Here is a 6,665-nt window from a genome sequence, read left to right on the forward strand (position 1 = left end):
GGTGCCAGTCACAGGGTCAGAGAAGAGGGAGAAGCCACGGTGCCAGTCCAGCTCCTTCCCCTTTGAGACGGAGAAGAGCTTGGGAGGCCAGCAGCGTGCTCAAGGGCACAGAGTCAGAGGCAGAAGAGACCGGCGGCAGGTTCTCCGTCCCCGGTTTCACAGGGGGCTTCGAAGCCCCGGCTCGCGTTCCAGTTCTGTCCCTGTCCTTGGCTCTGAAACACTGGCCAAGTCGCTCACGCTGTCGAAAACTCAGCCACTGAATCAGTCACACAGGCGTCGTAGTCATAACAATGCTATACCTCACCGTTGTCAGGGTTAAATAAACACTTGTCCAGCCCTGGCCGGTTTGGCTCATCGGCCTGCGGACTAATGAGTCGCGGGTTCGATTCCGGTCAAGGGCACGTACCTCGGTTGCGGTTCATCCGAGCCCTGGTCGGGGTCGTGTGGGAGGCAACCAGTCGATGTGTCCCTCTCACATCGATGTTCCTCTCTCTCTCTCTCTCTCTCCGTCTCTCCCACTTTATCTTAAGATAAATAGAACCATATCCTGAAGTGAGGATTAAAAATAAAAATTAAACAAACAAACAAAACCCAAAAAACATTTCTCCATTTCCCGGTACACGGTAAGAGTTCAACACATGATTATTATTATACTGAATACTTCCACTTGTTATCATAATTAGCCGTAGTATTTTTAGTAGCGCCTCCCAGATGAACTTTCTGAGGGAGAAAAGAACCTCTGTGCACCCCTCAGAGTGCCCCGTTCTAGCGCCAGAGAATAGCCCTATGCTTTTCGGAGCTGGTCTATGTCCCATAACTGAAAAGAACAAAGGAAGTTTGCTATGTTCCCAGCGGTCCAGCCCACCCAGCGGAGAAGGGCCAGGCCATTTGGGCTCCTTCCTCCTTCGCCTAGAAAAGTATGGCCGGTGCAGCTTGCCCCAGGCCGGCCGGAGGAAGTGAGGCTGCTCTGGGTGGCCCCACTCTACCTGTAGGAGTGCTCAGAATTCCAAGGCCGCACACTGGGCTGGGAAGGGTCACAGGAGGGGGCAGGCTCCTCGGCCTCTCAGGCCTCCGTGCTCCTGTTGGCTCAGTCTCTCCACGGTGGACTGGGAGTCCCCAGGACTGTGCCTCCACCCTGTCTCAGCAGAGGCTGCTGACTCAGCTCGGGTCCTGATGATGCACTCGGGAGGACGCCCTTGCCCCGGCCCTCATTCCATCCGTGTGACCATCTCGTGTGGCCAGCACCTACAGCGGCCGAGGAGTAGGGGTGCCCCCACCCTAGCTCAACCAGCTCTCCCTTCCTCCACTGCACAGGCTCCCGCGCGGGGGCCCTTCTCGTGCCCCTGCCTGGGGAGGGGAGCGTCGCCAACAGGTCCCAACTCAGCCCCATTGTAGAAGCAACCAGGTCGGGAAGTAGACGGCCCGTCGGTCCTCAGAGAGCGGCCAGAATGGGTCGGGCCAGCGCGTCCCTGGGCGAAGTTACTTGCCTTGGAGTCCCGCCCCCCACCGCTGCACCTGCTCCTGGTTTGGGATTGGCGAGAACGTCAACGATGCCTCCTTCGGGTTGGGCTTGGTGGGACATCTCCCCTTCCACTACCTGCTGCCCTCCCGCCACCCCCACTCGCTCTGGCCGACTGACCAGAGGCAGCACCCCGCCCCCCCGGAGCTTAGGAGGAGTGAGCTGCACACACGCGAGGAAGGGCTGGCGGAGTCTGGGCGGACTCGCAGGACACAGCACGCCGGGCGCGGAGACCCGGGCCTGCCCAAAGCATCTCGGTAGGACAGCACACGGGCGGCTCTGGCTGGCACCCCGGCCGTCCGCCGCGGCCCCCCACCGCGGGCGTCGCAGCCGGAGCTCCCCCGCGCGCTGCCACTCGCCCGCACCCCCGCGCCCACCTGCCCAGGCGGCCGGTCGCTGGCGCCTCACTTTCGGAGCCTCCGAGGCACTGAGCTCCCCGTCCCTGCTCGCCAGCCCCCCACAGGTGGCACGTACCTGCGTTTCCTGCGGGGCTGGACGGGCGCCGGGCACCCGCATGGAGCTGCGGGCGCGTCCCGGCCGGTCTTAGCGCGGCGCGGTGAGCCCCGCTGACGCAGAGGGCGCCCTGGCCTGCGCTCCGCCGCGGCTCCCCACCTCCGCCGGGGCCCAGAAAGGACCTCCCCGGGAACCGGCGCCACCCAGCGGGCAGCCGCCTCATTGCGCCCGGCGGGGCGAAGCCACACCTCGCCTTCGCGTCCCCGGCCCGCGTCACGGCGATTGGCTTGTTCCCATTGTGGCGTCACGGGAGCTCCGCCCTGCTGGGTCTCCCTGGCGACCGGTGACGCCGAGCGCCACGTGGAGGCGAGCAGCCCGGTTGGGGGGGAGCGCGCAGAAGACGGGGAGCGGAATGTGACCCCAGGGGCAGCAGGAGGGTACTGGGAACAGCAGGGGTCATGGGGAGAAGGCCCAGGACTTGAGCTCCGGGGCATATATGTCAACTTTCAGTTTTTGGGGAAGGCTGGAGAGGACCTGCTCTCCACCCTCATCCCTCCCCCAAAAGATGCTCGGCTCATTTTGCCGACATGAGACCAGGGACTGGTGGTGACCCCTTGAGTGGGTAACCAAACCGAGACACTGAGGCCTGGAAAGCGTTCTCTCTGGTCTTTCGAGAAAAAGGTGAGCCAGAACTTGGATTTTTAAAAAAGGAATTTTTTCTTTTTTGCTTTTTAGAGAGAGGAAGGGACAGGGAGAGAGAGAGAGAAACGTCGATGAGAGAAAACATGGATTGGCCGCCTCCTGCACGCCCCCCACTGGGGATCAGGCCCACAACCTGGGCATGTGCCCTGACCGGGAATCGAACCGGTGACCTCCTGGTGCAGGGTCGATGCTCAACCACTGAGCCACAGCAGCTGGGCTTGGTTTCCTCTTGATGGTGCCTTCTCATTCTTTTCCTTCCGTGTTCCTTTATCTCTCGTGCAGGTTGTAGCACGGCGGTTATTCCACAGTGGGCCCCCTTATCCACAATTTTGCTTTCTGCGGCTTCCGTGGCCCGTAGTCAACCGTGGTGCAGATATATGGAATGGAAAAATTCCGAAAATAAACAATTCGTACGTTTCAAATCGCCCACTGTTCTGAGTGGCATGGCGAAATCTCACACCCTCCCACTGCATCTGGCCCAGAGTGTGAATCATTGTTTCATTTAACGTAACCACAGCGTATATGCTGCCCGCCTGCCAGTCCCCTGGGAGCTGGCTCAGTTATCAGACTGGTGGCGCTATTGGGATACGGCATTGCTTGGGTTCAGGTACCTCTTGCTTTTCTTTTTTTTTTTTTTTTTTTATCCTCATCCGAGGACACTTTTTCATTTTTTGTTCAGATAGAGTGGGAGGGAGAGAGAGAGAGAGAAACATCGACGTGAAAGGGACACATCGAGTGGCTGCCACCCGCACGACCAACCAGGGCCGGGGACAAACTGCAACCGAGGTACATGCCCTTAGCGGGAACCGAACCCGGGTCTCTCCGGACCGCAGGCCGATGCTTTAACCGCTGAGCCAAACCGGCCAGGGCGCTCTTGCTTTTCTTAATTCATGCTACAGTCTATTGCTGTAATTGTTCTATTTTGTTACTAGTCGTCGTTGATCACCGTGCATAATTGATACACTAAACTTTATTAGGAATAGGTAGGGAAAAGCACAGTATACGCAGGGTTCAGTACTATCCCTGGTTATCACCATCTGTAAATCTCCCGAGATAGCTCCTGATCCCCTGGCTTCTGTCCGTGAGGCCTGAAACATTCAGATCTGTTTCTTCATATGTTAAAAGAAAGGGGGGGCTAGCAGTAGTACCTGCCTTGGACGGCTGCTCTGAGGAATAAGTGAGTCCATATTCATGGAAACGCTGACAGCAATACCCAGCATATACTGAGGACGCACCATCCCTCTGGTCTGTTCCTCATGCATCAGTACGACTTGTGTGGGCTGAGGATGCCACACTCTGTGGTTCCACCTGTGGTGAGTCTCTAGCGGCCTCCCGACATCCCCTTGGACATCCCGTCAGTATCTCAACCGCGATGCGCCCAAACCTCAAACTCACCATTTTCCACTTGTCTGCTTCCCTCCCTTGTTCCCCACGTCTGTGGACGGCACCAGCGTCTCCCCTGTTTCCTCGCCAGAAATGCGCTAGCTGCCCTCCCTTAATTCTTTCTTTCTTTCTTTTTTTCAAATCCTCACCCGAGGACATTTTTGCATTCATCTTCAGATAGAGTGGGAGGGAGAGAGGGAGGGAGAGAGGGAGAAAAACATCAGTGCGGGTCCCTGAGGCCGGCTCCATCGGGGTGGTGCTCTTAGGCTTCCCCTTGGTCTCGTGTGGTGCTGGTGGTGATGCCACTGGGAGGCCTGGCCCCACGCAGGTCTCTTCCCCCAGCTTTTGTTCAAGCTGTGAGGCCTTTCTGTTTGTTAAGGGCCTAGGTCATTGGAATTCACAAGCCAGAGTGGCTTCCATTCCCCGCCCTGGTTTTGGCTGTTAGGTCCTCTCACGGAGGCACAAATGCTCGACTGTTTAAGGGGGGGGGGGGGCGGGAAGCAAACACATCTAAAAATATCTTCCCGCCCAGCTGCTGTGGCTCAGTGGTTGAGCGTGGGCCCTGCACCAAGAGGTCGTTGGTTCGATTCCCGGTCAGGGCACATGCCCAGGTTGTGGGCCCGATCCCCAGTGGGGGGCGTGCAGGAGGCGGCCAATCCATGTTCTCTCTCCTTCCCTCTCTCTCTAAAATCAATAAAGAAAAAAAATAAATAAAAGAGACATCAATAGCAATGTACAGATTGAAGTCAGCAGTAATGTGTACCTCATAATTTCCCCTGCGCACTGTGGGACAATGTAACCTTTTGGGGATTTTCTTCAAGGGAGTGGTGAATCTAGTTAGTTTTGATGCAGATGCTAAACATTTAAGACTTCCTCTCAGACAGCTTCCTTCTCCAAACCTTTGTGGAGGACGGACTTCCAGGTGCTGTGGCCCCCCCAACATTCCCATCAAGCCAGTTCTGGGGAACCTGAGATCGGACCCTATGCTTTTTAACAACTTGGTAAGGAGGAGCAGGAAAAGCCGTCACTTAAAAGTTGCCGGCTGTTTTCAGTTTCTAGAGAGGGAGACACTTCAATTTTGCTTTGGAAAAATGGGTACAAAATGTGGTTTTTAGTTTTCTAAATGTAAAGCGAGCCCGGCTGGTGCGGCTCAGTGGATTGATCGTCGTCCCGCGGACTGAGAGGTCCTGGTTGGATTCCCGGTCAGGGCACGTGCCCAGGGGTGTGGGCTCGATCCCCAGTAGGGGGCGTGCAGGAGGCAGCTGTTGGATGTTTCTCTCCTCTCGCACATAGATGTTTCTATCTCGCTCTCCCTTCCTCTGCCTCCAAAAAAATCAATAAAAACATTAAAAAAATAAATGTACAGCAAGTATTCACCAGTGAGCTGGGAGGAACGGGAGAGGTGGTCTCACCTCTTTGCTTTCTGGAAGGCGGTGGGGAGAAAGGCACCCCTTTGCCCTGAGTTTAGGGTGCTTGCTGGGTCTTGGCCCAGCAGGTGTTTGTAGGAGCTGAGGCTCAGGACAGAAGGGACTAACCAGGGTAGCGGGTGACAGGAAGTGGGGGCGGGGCAGATGTTGGGTGTGTTGGGTTGGCCTGTGTCATGAGTCTGTGAGGGTCTGCTAGGGTCAGAGGCACCGCACACCCTGGTGTCTGGGTCCCTCTGCAGGAAGGGACTTGCACAGTCAGGTGGGCCGAGGTAGGACATAAAGAAGGGGGTGGTGGCTCAGACTAGTGGCAGGAATGACTTCCCCCTGTGGGACTTGGGGCACTGTTCTGGGCTGGGAGCTGCTGGTGTGCTCACTGGAGCAGCAAAGGGGTTGACTCCCCCCCTGGGGGGCGGGCTGAGCCGTGCCCTTCGTGGGCCGCGCTACTGCCGAACAGCCCTGGGTCCTACTCCTGGTCCGGCCCGGCTCCGTCCAGCAGAACCTTCTGCATAGGTGGACATGACCTCTGCTCTGTCCAGTGCGTCAGCCCCGAGTCACACGAGCGCTTGGAGTGTGGCCGGTGTGACTGAGGAACTGAAACTATAATTTTTTTTTTTTTTTTTTTTTTTGTTTTTTTTTTAAATCCTCATCCGAGGACATTTTTCCATTTTTTGTACAGATAGAGGAGGGAGAGAGAGGAAGAGAGAGGGAAGCATCGATGTGAAAGGGACACATCGAGTGGCTGCCACCCGCACGACCAACCAGGGCCGGGGACAAACTGCAACCGAGGTACATGCCCTTAGCGGGAACCGAACCCGGGTCTCTCCGGACCGCAGGCGGATGCTCCAACCGCTGAGCCAAACCGGCCAGGGCTGAAACTATAATTGATGTGCATGCAATTTATTGAAGATTACATTTATTTCATTTATTTATCCTCACCTGGGGACATTTTTTCCATTTTTTGTTCAGATAGAGTGGGAGGGGGAGAGAGAGAGAGAAACATCGACGCGAAAGGGACACATCGAGTAGCTGCCACCCACACGACCAACCAGGGCCGGGGACAAACCGCAACTGAAGTACGTGCCTTTAGCGGGAACCGAACCCCGGTCTCTCCGGACCGCAGCCGAAGCTCTAACCTCTGAGCCAAACAGGCCAGGGCTGAAGATCACATTTATTTATTTTTT

The sequence above is a fragment of the Molossus molossus genome, unplaced genomic scaffold (genome assembly GCF_014108415.1).
Source record: "Molossus molossus isolate mMolMol1 unplaced genomic scaffold, mMolMol1.p scaffold_m16_p_13, whole genome shotgun sequence".
Lineage (NCBI taxonomy): Eukaryota > Metazoa > Chordata > Mammalia > Chiroptera > Molossidae > Molossus > Molossus molossus.